Raw genomic sequence first — 15,484 nt, 5'->3', positions numbered from 1 at the left:
AATTTTATATTGTCGGAGATTCCACCAAGTTCCCCTTAAAAGCTGACCACGGAAATCTGCCAGCAGCAGCTTAGAAGCCATGATGCATTGTTACAAATCTTTCCAAACATCTGCTGCGTGAAAAGAAGCAAGATCCCGCAATGGCTGAGGGCAAGAGGGCTTCTCCAAAGTGGGATGTCCCAGCACTGCTCTGAGGAGGCCCTTTCTCTGCACGCTGGCTGCCCCGGGAGGCTCCAACACCTGTTCTTACACACTCCTGCTGGCTTCTGTTGTTTGCCATCACTGTCAAAAGCGTCCCAGGAGAGGACTGGGACAAGCCTTGTCAGGGAACAAGAAAAGCCCTGGAGCGTGGCAGTTGGCCTCACAAATGTGAAGGTGTTCACAGTCCCAGTAGGGACTCTCATTTCCCTTTTCACATCACCAGGAGCCTCATGTCAAAAGGAAATCCTTTGAATTTAGGTACTGTGGCAGAGAATGGTCCTTTGAAACTCAGGTGACATCGATAGCCAAGTTTCATTTTTCTAAAACTGAAATGTCATGGGCAGTACTTGGAGGTACTCCACAGCTATCGGGCCCTGTGGAGTTATTGCCCAGAGAGTTGCATGCTACATGTTCAAGAAGAAAGATTCCTTGGTTGGGAGTAGAGGAAAAGTAGTCTGTGTGTTAGACCTGAGCTTTGAAAGATTAGTGTAGCTTTCAAGGAAACATTCCAAGGAAGAATATGATAAATGTACTTTTATTTTTTATTTTTGCTCCTTGGTAGAATTGTGCAGTTACTTCAACTTGATAGTGCAAGTGGCTCTGTCCTTAAGTGTCATCCTTAAGCCTGCATTTTAGGATGTGTGAACAGTTTTTGATATAATAAAGCCATGATTTTCAACATTTTTTGTATTTATCTTATTGTAAGCAGTGGGGAAGCAGAATTCTTTTGCCTCAAAAGTTTTTCTGCTTTTTCATTGATTGTCAAAGTCTCAGTTTAAAATTTAAAGTGCAGGAAATAGTTTTTGAAATACAGAGAATACATTTCAGGGGATGCTTAACTAACAGATCTTAAGTAATTAAAAGTTAACTTAGTAAAAGATACATTTTTGGTATGCTAAAAGGTAGCGTTTACACTTAAAAGCTGCTTTCTTTTGCATGAATATCCTCCATCCTAATGGCTTCACGACAAAATGAAGTTACAGCCTGGATTTCAGAATATAACCTATTTATCAAAAGTGTAATCACTCTTAAGGTGCTGAATTTTCTTCACTCAAAATATTAATATGATTGACTTGAGGTTTTTTTTTGACATCTTTATTGGAGTATAATTGCTTTATAATGTTGTGCTAGTTTCTGCTGTATAGCAAAGTGAATCAGCTATATGTATACATATATCCCCATATCCCCTCCCTCTAGTGTCTCCCTCCCACGCTCCCTATCCCACCCCTCTAGGTGGTCACAAGCACGGAGCTGATCTCCCTGTGCTATGCGGCTGCTTCTTAATTGAGTTTTGATTGTGATAAAAGATGTCAGAGCTACTTAGGTTTTCAGAGCCTTTTCAAATCTAAATAGCAGGGAAACAATAGTGCAAGCTTATTTACTTTATTTAATGGAACACAATTTACATTTAGGAACTGTTTTCATAGTGAATCTGCTTTAAGCATGAAGCAAAAGGTCTGTCTTTGAAATGTTCTTCCCTTTGTGACCAAATAAATAACTGGGTTTCTGTTAAACTGATATTTATTATTTCCTTTGGTTCATTTGAGGCTTTATATATATTTTAAAATGAAATAATTTCTTCTATAAATAATTACTTTATTAGAAAACTATAAAATGATGTCTTGAACATTAAAATCAGGTTATTTGGCTACCAAATGAATCACCATTATTTTCCTTCGGAATTTTTAATTCTGCCGTATTACTAGAATTACGGTCTTTTAATGTAAATTAAAAATATGACTTTATACTGGTTCTCAATTACTGATGAATGTCACAGGAGTTTAAAAAGTGTTTTTAAAACTGGTATGATCCGTAAGTAAGGAAATCTAATTTTCAGAATGGCTGGTTTTAGCTGTTGTAAAATCATGGACAAATCAGTGTAAAAGATCCATATAATGCAAAATTCAGAAAAAGGAAATCCGATCACCTTACTCAAAGGAGAATGATGAAAATAATCAGGATTAAAACTGTCAGCCTAAAGGCAGGTGTATTTTCACTGTTCCACAAATAGAGGAACGTCTTCTGTCAGATGAAATTCTGGTAATTTTTGCAAGGCCTCTTATAGAGGACAATGTCCAGCTTTGAGCTCCCTGCCTGACCCCTCTTTTCAGTGGGAGATATTGCTGAAAGCTTGGTTCTTACCATGACAACCTTCCGCAGCAGAGAATGAGGGAGCTCTCCAAGCTTAGGATAATTGGAGCCTTTGTTAAAGGGGAAGTGGCATACTTCCAAGCCTTGCCTCTGCTTATAAATGGTGCATAAATTGCAAGCCTTTCAACCTTTCAAAGTCCCTCTTGCCCTTTTTTAAAGTCAGCATTGGGATAGTGACTACGAAGAGGGACCTATCACTTCAGGGAAGGAACTGGGGCTGTGGGATTGTGAACTGTCTTTCTACTAACCAGTTTATCCAGATGTAGGAGCACCAGAGAGACTGCTAGATAAAAGCCTGACTTTGGAGGAGAGATGCCTTTGGGTGTGAAGGTGCCCGTAAAGGGGCTTCTCCTCTACATGGACATCCACACAACCTTCACATTTTAAAATTTTGTTTTGGAATAAATCCTTCATTGTTTAAAAAAAAAAAAAGGGGGCCAAAACTCTAGCATGAACTGGTCAAACCAAATTTTAGTTTTTAGGTAAAAGTAAAAGTGATTATGACATTGTACTTCCTAAACTTGTATATTCTCGAAAAATCCTGAAAGCATACATATTCATTTGTAAGCTCATATAACAACTGAACAGAAACCTTTCAATATGCTCTGTCCGAGTAAAATGCTGTTTCATGATATTTATTCAGCCTACAGAGTAGATTTCTCCCATACAATATTCTTCCTGGCAATGTGTATGTTGTCATTTATTTGTATAGGCTTTATGGGGTTAGGCACTTACAGAATATTTTTCATGCTAGACAACCTAAGGAAGCTAAAAGAGCTATATGGCATGATTCAGTTTATAGATCATGAGCTAAATTTACATGGAGAGCCAAGTTTCCAGCTTCAAGCAAATGACTTATCTGTAATCTGATACTAGTAAAATGACCTTTCAAATGTTTATTGGGCTTCAAGTGTCCGGAACAATCAATATGTACATTACTGTTTATATTTTATGCTCCTGATCCCATTAATGTATGCCTACGGAGTGCCGGGACACCATTAGTTTCTGATACTTCTGAAGCTATTGGGTGGCATCTATCAAACACAAAGGCAGCCCCTATTGACTTGTGACAGTTTTTGCATTTCTTGAGCTCAGTGTTTCATGAGCTGCTTCTCTAGTTTTGGTAATCAAGCCTTTTATTGCTCCGAAGCCTCCTCAATTAAATAATAATGAACCAATTTGTTTAAAATGAATCTTTAACTTGCAGACTCATTAATTTCTCCATTGTGAGTGTCAGAAGATGTGTTCTTGGGCAGGGGAGACCAGAGAAGCTTGGTGGAGTGGACTGATTGCTGCTTGTGGGAGTCACGAGGATGACTGACTGTCTCTAACTGGTTGTGTGACTTTGGACAGGTCTCTTAATGTCCCGGAGCCTCTGGTTCCCCAATTGTGAAGTGGGTGAGGTGCACCAGATAATCACTAAGATCCCTTCCAGTGTGGACATCCAATAGATAATGGAATATCAATATGCAAATATGTGGGCAGCAGTGCAGCCTTACCAGTAAGTGCAGAACTGAGACATGGAGAAGTCCTTTAACCACCCTACCTCCCCTCTGAATAAGGAAAGAAGGGAAAGCTGCATTCCTTCTTATTTGCCCAGAATATATTGGACTCATTGTAGGTATTGGGAGAGAGGTATTTGTGAAGCATACACATGTATAACAAAATATAGAGAGATATATAAAAATGTTAAATATATAAATACAAGTATAAATATATAAATATTTCATAAATATACATATACAAATATATATACTTATATGTAGGCCTATAATTATATAACTATATATATATAATTATATGTATTATATATAGACCCTCTTCTTTCCTTTACTTTCTTCCACTCCACACACCTTATCCCTACCTCACCCAAAAAGGGTTCAAAGTGAAAAGTGCCACCTGTTATTGAGGTAGAACAGAAACTCTGAGTTGTTCATTGAAGGGGACAGTTACCCATTTCTGTATTAATTAACTCTCTCTTTGTAGGGTTTTGTTATTGGAGAGTCTAATGACTTAAACATCCATGGTCCAATTAAAAAGTTATGACTTGATGAATTGGTTTCTAAATTCTCTATGTTATCGACAAGTTGCTGCATCCCTGAAGCTATGATATGTCATCCATTATTAACTTTGATGGCATTAAAAAAGATAAATTAGATCTTTTAGGCAGAAACGGGTTCTCACAAAGGCAGCCCTTCAAAAGGGGACATGGTCTCAGTTTTCTCTGAATTTCAACCCACTTATTTGTTTGAGTTCATTCTGGTTTCACTGAGATTTTATTGCTTGTTTAGTAAACATTAACAGACAATAGAGCTTTCTTAATATGAGCAGATAATAGATAATGTATAATGCAGTTTAAATGATAAAATCCTTTTGCCAGAAATATAAAATCTGCCATAAGGACTGGAAGTGACTTCATTAAAAAATTAAAATTTACAATGAAAATTTCAGAAAGGAAACCTATCTCTTCAATGGACAAAAAGTTAAATTTACTCTTAAGACAAGAGCAATAGATAAGAACATATGAATAAAACATGCTATTTCTAAGGCACATTTAAAATATCCACATATACATTTTAGTAACAAATTAGCTTCCTTTGAACTCTTGTAGTTTGTGCCAGGATAAGGGTAAAAGTCAATAATAATAAATACAACTTAAACATTCAAAATTTGAGCTCAATAACCATAGTTGATTTATTACAGAGGGAAAATGTTCTTACCTTGGCTTTCGTACAACTCCTTTTTCTTACTATTATTTACTTCTTTGACCTAAAACAATCTTTTGCTTCATAGTCAGAATCTGACTTTTCTAACATTGTAAGTATGAATCTACCGTTAAGTTTCCAGTATTGGCTGCAATGCAAGATGTGTTGGGGAAAAAAATGACTTAGGCAAGATTTTAATACCTCAAATTGGACCCGCCCTTTATCCCACAATCCCTTTTGTGTACCTCATTATTGATCAAACTTATGCAGTTTTTTGAAGCCCTGGAATTACCAAGGCAGTGTTTTATTTTTCTATTTATCTCCTTAGCAAAATTGTTGCCATCTCTGACCTTTCAAAAATGTTTATGACAAGGTGTTCGCTATTAATCCCACACAGGAAGGAGTGGGAAGCCTCTGGGTTGGGATCTCTTGTTTACCAGAAGATAAGATTTTCTTGCAAAATCAGAGGTTTAGAGGTGGCAGATTTTGGCTGCTATTTTAACTTTCACATAACAATATAGCTTGAGAAGATTAATGTTTCCTAATCAATAGACCCATTAATAGGATAAGTAAAGAAAGGATAAGGCTTCCTATAAAGTATGCAGTAGCTCTACCAGCCTAGATCTGTTTTCATATCTAGGAAATTCAGGAATGGAGATGTAAAATCACAGGTTAGAAAGGACCTTAAAGATCGTTTAATTCAATCCATTTTATCTTGCAGATTGGGAAACAAACGGAGAGAAGTTGTCACTTCTGTTACTTAACCAGTAAGGATCACATCAAAGCCCTTTGACTACCTATCTAATGTTTTGTGATTGTCAGTAAGACGGAAGCTCTACTTGAATGCTGGTGATTATGTTCCGATGTGGGTTGCCTTTGTGTGGACAACAGCCTGCTACAGTCTATGTGGATGGGCAAATTTTTCAGTTACTGACAAAACAGAGAGGCATTCTCTATCTTATAAGGCCCCACTTGATTTGGCCCTGCTTACCACTTTGACTTCATTTCTTGCCACTCTCTCCATCATCCACCTTGTCTCCATCACACTACCCTTTCTACTTTTCCTGGGAACCTCTCAAGATCTTTCCCATGTCGGTTTTCCTTTAGTCTGGAATGATCTTCCCCAAATCTTTCCTCAGCCAGTTTCTACTCATCATTTAGGTTTCAGCTCAGACGCCACCTCCTCAGATGGGCCTTTCTTCGCCACCCAATATAATAATGATAATAGTCATATGAGTAATGAATCAGCAGCTAACACTTACTGAGCTCTCAGTTAATGCCAGGCACTGTGCTATGCACTTATAGAAAGCACGTAATTCATTAACCCTCAAGAAAACCCTGTAAGGCATGTAGTATTATTATTTCCATTTCATAGGCAAGGAAATTGAGGCACAAAGAGGGGAAATGGCTCCTCTAAGGTCACATAGCTAATTAGTGGCAGAGCCAGGATATGAACTCAGGTGGTCTGGCCTCAGTACTCAAAAGCTCCTTTATCTTTCACAGCCCCCTCCCTTGTCACTGTCTAGCCGAATACCCTATTTGACTGTCTTTGTAGATTTTTTGCTAGCTGATTAGATCCTGTTCTTTATCTCCCCTCCATCCCATCAGACTCTAAGTTCCATTAGAGCTGGGACCTTGCCTCTCTTTTCCATTGCTGTTTCCACCCAGGTCTAGAATAATGCCTCCATCTAGTGGTATCTCAATAAATCCTGCATGAATGAATGAATTTGAGAAAAGGCAGCAGGAACAGTGAGAATGAAAGAGGCTACTGGGCTGCGAGTTGACTCCCTAGTGAATGTGGTATGAGAATCCTCTCAGCAGCAGAAGCGAGACTGATGAGAGTGGGAATAAGAGAGTGGGGGCATTAAGAATGGGCTAGTTTTCAAGGCTGGCAGTAAGGGGAGCAGGGGATGATACAGAGCAGTTGTGGTTTTATGCTTTAATCAGAAATCCTAATGAGAAACTTGCACCCTTGCAACTTAAGAATGCCCTCTTGCAGCTCTTTAATGATTACAGATATGTGAAGCCCCATTTCTGTCTCATTTTCCCACCTATTTGACCTGCTGAGAAACCGAAATAATGGCTTGATCACAGACTTGTTGTCCACCTTCATGCATTTCACCAAGGCTGCACTCCTCAGCAGTCACTTCCCAGGATCATCCTTGGGGGAGCAGACCTTCCCTCATCACTTTCCGTGGAGTCAGGAAGTCTATATAAAGTACCCGAAACTTGCCTTTGAATCCCAGAATACGCATCATCTATCCTTTTCTACACACTCTTTGAAGCTGCCTACGGTATTACAATTATAATTTCTTTTCCTGGAATTTACACCGGGATAGAGACCATAGAAATAGTGTCAACTTTAGTGCTCTGAACCTCCCCTGAATGGCTAACCAGAAATATTTCCATGACATCGTTCTGCTTTCTGATGTGTCCAATAGGTAGCCCCTCGTCCCCACTACAACATTTACTACCATCAAAAGGAGAGTGATGCCAGAAATTTCACTTGTAAAAGCTAACCCCTTTAAAGTGGTTTTGGGTAGCTTTCCTCCTGGTTTCTCTAAGGAGGCACTGGTATGAAATTGCAGGGGGAAGGAACATCTTGGTTTTACAAAGACTGTCTTTATTAAGAAGCCAGATACTGCTACTATTTCAGGGAAGAAAATATTGCCTTCCTTTCAAATGTAGCAAAACATGTTGTCTCTTTCTCAGCATCAATTATAAATCAAGATTCTCTGTGGAATTCTCTTTTTTTCTCTGTGTGTGTTCTCTTGCTGTTAGTAATTTAGAAAAGTTAATAATTCAAGTAGAGCCAGGCAATAACTGTTAAAGTTCAAGGGCAAGTGTCATAGCATGACACGATCTGGCCCAGAGTCTCTCAGAGAGGGTGCTGCGGGCGTTTGGGATACGCAAGTCTTCCTTGTGAGCAAGGTCCCCAGGCATTGCAGGATGTGGAGCATTCCTGGTCCTGGGTCACAACTTCCAGTAGCAACTGCCAGTTATTGTGACAGCCAAAAACCCCTCACATGTTTGCAGTCGACCTGTAGGAGTAGGTAGTATGTCCCTGGCCTTGACCTAGCTCAGGAATCATACACACAAATGGCAGTGGTGCCAGAGGCTAGCCAGATAACATAAATGTGATAATCTGGCCCAGTGTAAGGCAATATGGAGTGGTGTGTTCTGTGCTTGCTGGGGAATGTGCATGATTTACTTAGACGTATTCAAAATCAAAGTTTAATAGACTTTAAACTAACTCTTTGAAGCACCCTCAATGTGTCAGGATCACCCCTTCCATTTCCTGACCTTTGCTTTTCCATCTGCCTACTCTTCAATTCCATCACCTTGACCCTTTTTTAAACCACCGTCTACCCATTACACTGTATTGCAGTGAATTAATGCCACGGTTTTCTCCTCTGCTGAGCTGTGAGCTCCTTGAGGGCCAGGGTCCTTGTCTTATTTTGTCCCTGTATCTCTAACACCTAATATAGTGCTTGGCACATAGTAGGCCTGCCTGAAACACTAGCTGAAAGAATGAATGAATGAATAAAAATTATTCCAGGTCTTTAACCAATTTTTGAGGAGTTTATAAGAGGGATGTTGAAGTTTTAAATGTTCCCTGAGGCAACATCTGCTGTGGGTCCTTAGAAGGCATCTCTGGGTTCCCTTTAGGTCTTCTTCTGGCACATGAAGCAGGGCTTACTTTCATGTCTCTGCATCTGTTCTGTTTGTTCAGCAGTGCATTGGTTTTGCTGCAGAGTTGGAATGATTTTAACCTGAGATTGTAAAAATTTGTTTCATGAACTCTCACCACTGTGCTCTGCCCAGGATCACATGCTGCTCTCTCAGAGATGTCAGGGCGCAGCTGCTTGTAATTCTTCTGTACTAACAATGTGCTCCACTTGTTCCAGTTCATGGCAGGGGACAAGGGATTGCCTCTGCCCCGATCTGGCCTTATTGGCGTTGGGTAGTGATTTTCGTGGAGCTAAAAACTCCTCCCATTCCAAAGTCAAGACTTCCCTGAGTGTATCCTAGATTCCCCTCCCTTCCTCCCTCCCTCTGTCCCTCCTTCTTTCTCTCCTTTCTCCACCGTCTTCCTGCCGTCTTATTTGACTATAGCACCAAATAGGAAATGTGGCATTCAAAATAGCAGAGTAAATTTCTCCTCTGTCCCCAGGATCTTAAGCAACTGGGTCACCAGGATTTTATGTAGAAAATCTTTTCTACTAACTAGTACATTAAGGAATCCCAGATGCTTACAGCATACCTCATCTTGTTTCCATTCATATTATTACTTCCTGGGAATGTTTTATACTGTTAATGCGCACATTTCTTTTTCTAGTTTGCCCTCCCATAGTCTGCATTTTTTGGTTTGGTTGGCTTTTAAAGAGAGTACACAGCTGTTTGCTTTCCCACAGCCAACATACACATGCCCAGGGTGTTCCCCTGTGATTTTCAAGGCCTGGCTTTCTTCTGATAAGGTCAGCAGCACACACAGCTTATCCACATCTGCTGTGTTCCTTGAGGTCAATCAAAGTATTCTTGCCTCTGGGACTAATGGGAATCTCCCAGAGAGAAACAATTATTGTACTCGAAAAATCTATTGATCTGCATTGTATGGTTCACCAGGCATTTGGGGTTCAGGGATACTTTTTGAAACTGGGAGATCAATTCAGCGGATTCAGGATGAGAAGATGCTAGGGAATACCTTCATGCTATACATTTCCAAGTGTTTGCTGCTGCTGCTACTGCTGTTAGAATAGCAGAACTCTGAATTCATTTGCTGCAAAATGTCAACAGTGTAGGTCACCTAGCATTATTGACTTCATTGGTTGAATTATAAGTTCATGATAATAGTATTGGGCACAGTCACAGATGAAAAACAATCAATGGAATTGTGATTGTTCCCGTTAGTGTGATTTCCCATTTCCCCTTTTTCTTTGCTTAAATTTGAGGCCTCCTTTTTAATGTCTCCTGATGCTGATCTGTATGGAAATATAAGGGGCAACAGTGTAAACATCACATGTTGCAGAAAGCAAGAGCATGGGCCTGCCAACTTTTAGAATTCACTTTTCATGTGATCCATGTTGAAATTGTCAAAAGAAGTTTGGGACCAGGACAACATTCCATGTGTTGCCATCCAGATCCAGGAATTGAATAAATAATTAAAACCCTTCGATAAACTATCCACCCTTTGGCTCTTTGTTTCAATATATTTTTGTTGTGAAATATTTTTTTCCCACAGCTGCAAGCCAGTTAACTGAGTCCAATCACTTACCCTCCTTTTGGAGTTAGCGGACCCAGATCTAAATCCCAGTCACACCCTTATCAGCTATTTGTATCTTTGCTCTGGGTTTATATCTGCAGAATATGAAAGATACTTTCTTATACTTTCCCATAGCACACAGTGGACCCTTAAAACATTAACCTGATTTCTATCTTTACATTCTGGAAACTTTAAGAGCAATAAATGACCTAAATGCTGAAGAAGATACTGAATAAATCTCAGGGTAATATAATTGAAGTTTTCTGGGAAAAAATACTTGATTATGAACTTTTGTCCCTTATGAAGATACTTTCTGAGGACATAAGAGGTAGAAACTTGAAAGTTATTATTCCATTAAGGAATAAAGTAATTTTCTGAAGATTTTGTGTTGGGACATTTATTCATTGCTCTTATAGTCTCATATCTACCGAAGGAGTCCATAGGGTATTCATTGGTTAGTAGCCTCAGTCTTATCATCTATGAAATGGGGTTAGTCATTGTGACAATCTCATAGAATTTGGTGAGGATTGAATGAGATAGTATATAAAGAGCTTTGCATAACACCTGGCATATAGTAAGTGCTCAATAAATACTTGATTAATATTATTTTCAGTACTAATAAAGATCCTACCTCAGAGGTTGCTGCATTTCCAAAGGGAGGTTGAAAGGGATGGAACAGATTTTCTTGAAGCTCATCCTAGCTATAAAATGTATACTTTTGTAATTTTGATAAATCTAAAATACTAAGTACCAGAAAAATGTTGAAGGCTCCATTTTATTTGGACTTGGATTATTCTAAATGACAACTCTCACATGTGGAAATCCACATTTTAAAATCTCAAAATGTTGAAAAGCCCCCAAACAAAAACTAAAGAGCATCTAGGTATTTCTTCCTTTCAAATGGTTATAATTTAATGACAACTCATCCTTTTCACAGAGATCATCAAATATGTTTTAGAAGTTATTCTCTATTTTTTTCAAGAAATACAATTTAAAAAAGAACAAATGGAAATAAACCAATCAGTATGAATATTTTTCTCTTGATTAGAGAACATGATGGCTTTAGTTGTTTGCAATGCAAAAGTGCTGATGCAGGAAGGCCTAATTGATTAGAACAGTATAGGGGCTGGCTTAATGCTGTGGGTCAAATCCTTGGGAAATTTACCTTCCTTATGCAAAATTAAATGTGTTGCAAGCATCTTTCCTGTCAAATGCCATTTTTTTTCTTTTGCTCATTTGGCTTCAAGTTTGACTTGTGGAGATGAATCATGGGTTGCATGGTCACATCTATTCAGATGCTGTTTGTAGACAGCAATGAAGTTCTGACTACTATTCTCCTTGTTATTTTAGTTTTGTATTAAAGTCTCCTTTTGCCGTTAGAACAACTCAGCATTTCTCATTCTTCTATTTGTAGTCTGCAGGTTGTGGTTTGGTCCTATTTTGGGATAGGTTTTTTTTGGGTTATTTTGCTGTTGTTGTTCTCTCTAAGCGATTCGCACTTTCATCGTGTGTTTTGAGCTCCCTGTATATGGTGAGTAGGGTTATACCCAACCTGCTCTTAGAGTATCAGGGCCCTCAGAGGGGTTAGCGGTACTCTCACTCAAAGTGGCAGGCTTCTCATCACTACTGCTCTTCCCTGTGGTTACCTGTCCTTGCAGCTGACTACACTGCGCTGGGCTGTTCAGATGTGATCGGGTGACCAGCAGACCCTTTGTTCTCTCCTTCAGTTCTGCAACTCTCAGAGTATAGGCCAGTTCATTGTTGATGGACCTTTTCTGATCTAGAGTTGACTGGACATGACAAGTGGATGTCCACTTGTGGGGGAAATTGAAAATAACTATTAGGTTTATAGATTAGAGCTACTGAGTGGATAGTGCTTGTAATACTAAGATAAGGAATAAGGAAATAGGTTTGGTTGGAAAAATAATAAAGTCGGCTGGTTTGGGACATGAGCTTGCTCTGCCTTCAGATCAACCTTGAGGTGGAGGTGCAGAGAAGCCACTGGAAAGAAGATATGTAGCTCAGATACGTAGGAGGTTGGCTGCTCAAAGGGAGGATCTGTACCTTAAAGTCACTTTTAGAAAAAAAAATGCACACATTTTTCAGTTATGGGAAATCAGCTGTAGGTTACCCGGAGTGTGTGGGCATCTCCTTTTTTTTTTTTTTTTTTTTTTTTTTTTGGCCGCGCCGCATGCGGGATCTTAGTTCCCCAACCAGGGATCGAACTCGCGCCCCTTGCAGTGGAAGCGCAGAGTCTTAACCCCTGGACTACCAGGGAAGTCCCGGGCATCTCCTTTTATAAGAATTTCCTGACTCCAAACTGTCTCTTTTAACTGGCAAAAACTGATACCTGCAGTTTTTTTTTTTTTTTTCCTTTTTACTCTGGAAAATTTCAAACATATACAAAATGGAGAGAACAGTGTAAAGAACCCCCACTTACCATCACCTTGCTTTACCAATTTCCAACGCATGCCCAAATTTGTTATGCTTAAACCACTCCCACCCATTTCTTCTCTTCCCAGGGACTATTTTGAAGCAAATCTCAGATATTATATTATTAAATCCATAAACATTGTGGCATGTACCTCTAAAAGATAAAACCTTGTTTAAAAAACATAAACATGGGACTTCCCTGGTGGTCCAGAGGTTAAGACTCCACGCTCCCAAGGCAGGGGGCCCCAGGTTCGATCCCTGGTCAGGGAACTAGATCCCACATGCCGCAACTAAGACCTGGCACAGCCAAATAAATAAATAAATATTAAAAAAATAAGCACAATATGATTATCCCATCTAAAAATTAACAATAATTCCTTAATATTATTAAATATCCAGGCAATGTTTAAATTTCCTCATCTCATAATTTTTCAAGATGATAATTTATTGAAATTAGTATGGAAATAAGGCTTCTACATTGTGATCTGTTATGTTTCTCAAAGTTTTTTTCTTTTTTAATGTATAGGTTTCCCTTCCCCTCTCTCTTTTTTTTCTTTCAATATATTTGTTGAAGAATCCAGGATAAAGTCAGTTTTTAAATTTCAGCACTGAATACGTTTGGTTCTCAAAAACTGCTGGTGCTGTTGAATAAGCCAGCATTTCGAAGAGTGGGAGCCAAGGAAATCCTTCCTAAACTGAGCGGCACAACTGTGCATTATAATCATGGGGTAAGAGGGAGGTGCCAGCAGGATGGGGGAGTTTCCAAATGCAAAGCAGTAGAGGTGGGCTGGGGTGGGTCGTTTCATAGCAGCTTCTCTAATTTCCCTCAATACCTTTCACTCAAATCAAGGTTAAATATAACCTGCTACGTTAATATTAATTAAACTTTAGAGCTGGTTATCCTGATAACCATCAGCATACATTTATTAAGCTTCTCCTACTTTTGGATACTCAGGTTTGTCACTATACTGGGTTACCACTGAGGTCTTTAGTTGTGAAGGTTTAAGAGTGATTTCTCTGAAAATCTCATTTCCTTACCTCAAGAAAGAGTGAGTAAGTATATATTTTGGTCAATTGTTCCACTTTTCCTTTTTCAGATCTGGTAGAAGTTTTCTGGGATGCGGTATGCATATAATATATACTACCTGTATTTGTTTGTTTTTGAGTACTGTTACAGATGCAAAGTCTTACCCAAAGGGAACAAATTTCATTGGTAGGTTTCTTTAGGGTCTAACATAGGCCACTGGAGGAGATTTTGAGGGTAACATTTAAGCACCTAGGAGGTGCCAGACCCTCTTGAATTGTCACAGAAGTCCTGGAAGTAGGAATTGTCCCTATTTAGTAAGGCAGCACCGGGTGTCTCAATCTGCCAAGGTCTATTTCCCAGCTCTTCCACTGACTTGCTCTGGACCTTGGACAAGCTACATAACTTTTCTAAGCCTCAGTTTTATATCTGTAAAATGGTTTGTTGTGAGTATTACATGAGGTAATGTGTGTTAGCGCAGCTAGTGCAATTCCTGGCACAAAATAAGCACTCAACAAATGTTAGCTGTTGCTATTATTTAGGGTAGGGTCTTGAAATCCTTCCATTTTGTACAGTTTCCTACTCCTCCTCCAAGTAGGGCTGTGCTTGGCCTCTCAAAGGCAGAGGGGGATACTTCCTGTGTTGGGTGGCCTCCTCCCCCCTGCACAGACCATTGAGGAAATTGCTTGGAACTGGAACCACTCTGGTTCCATCTCTGGTCCCTCTTTCTCACCCTGACCTTCTGCACAGCTTGACTTCCAGTCTACTGACTCTTCCTTGCTTAAAATGAAATTAATTTCTCCCTGTGGCATCATTCTCCTAGGCCACCTGCCTGCTATTTCCCCATAAAATTCAAATGATTTCAGTGTTTCCGGGAACTTAAGGTGAGAAATGTGGAAAGATGTGGAACTGATAGTCCTCAGCCCGGCCAGCAGTTTTAATTAGAGTGACTGTGTAGTGTGCTGTTAATTAAATGGGGAGTTATTTTTAGATGTGTGTGTTCATTAGTCCTTCTGAGCAACTCTTCCTTCAGATTTGTAAAAAACAGGTTAATTTATGGCCTGGTTAGAAGTCACTAACTCTTTTTTTTTTTTTTTTTTTAATTATTGAATGACTTTTTTCTTTTTATCGCTGTGTAACATTCCCTTATGGCTGATTTTTTCCTTTTTTTTTTTTTTAATTTTATAGCTACTTTTATTTATTTATTTATTTATTTATTTATTTATTTATTTATTTTTGGCTGTGTTGGGTCTTCGGTTCGTGCGAGGGCTTTCTCTGGTTACGGCAAGTGGGGGCCACTCTTCATCGCGGTGCGCGGGCCTTTCACTATCGCGGCCCCTCCCGTTGCGGGGCACAGGCTCCAGACGCGCAGGCTCAGTAGTTGTGGCTCACGGGCCCAGCTGCTCCGTGGCATGTGGGATCTTCCCAGACCAGGGCTGGAACCCGTGTCCCCTGCATTAGCAGGCAGATTCTCAACCACTGCGCCACCAGGGAAGCCCACTAACTCTTTATCTTCATCTTGTTCAGCAAAATCACTCATGGGGCTTCTCTGTTTCTAGAAAATCCGAGTGAAGGCAGGATGGACACTGCGCTTGGGAAGCAAAGCTGCTTTTCTTCCTGTAGTGCATTCTCTCCAGTGATACCTCCCAAAAACAGAGCTCTAGGGTGTGGAGATTTGCTCCAAATACTCTTATATTAACGTGCTTT

General features: G+C 39.5%; 1 long non-coding RNA gene across 1 annotated transcript in view; it reads left to right on the top strand.

The window, feature by feature from the left end:
- The window catches only part of LOC130709353 (uncharacterized), a 217,054-nt gene that overhangs the window by 140,014 nt on the left and 61,556 nt on the right, over positions 1–15,484 (top strand). The gene's annotated exons all lie outside the window — the stretch shown is intronic.

This window comes from Balaenoptera acutorostrata, chromosome 12 (genome assembly GCF_949987535.1).
Source record: "Balaenoptera acutorostrata chromosome 12, mBalAcu1.1, whole genome shotgun sequence".
In the NCBI taxonomy this organism is placed as follows: Eukaryota; Metazoa; Chordata; class Mammalia; order Artiodactyla; family Balaenopteridae; genus Balaenoptera; species Balaenoptera acutorostrata.
This window is presented reverse-complemented; position numbering and strand designations above follow the sequence as displayed.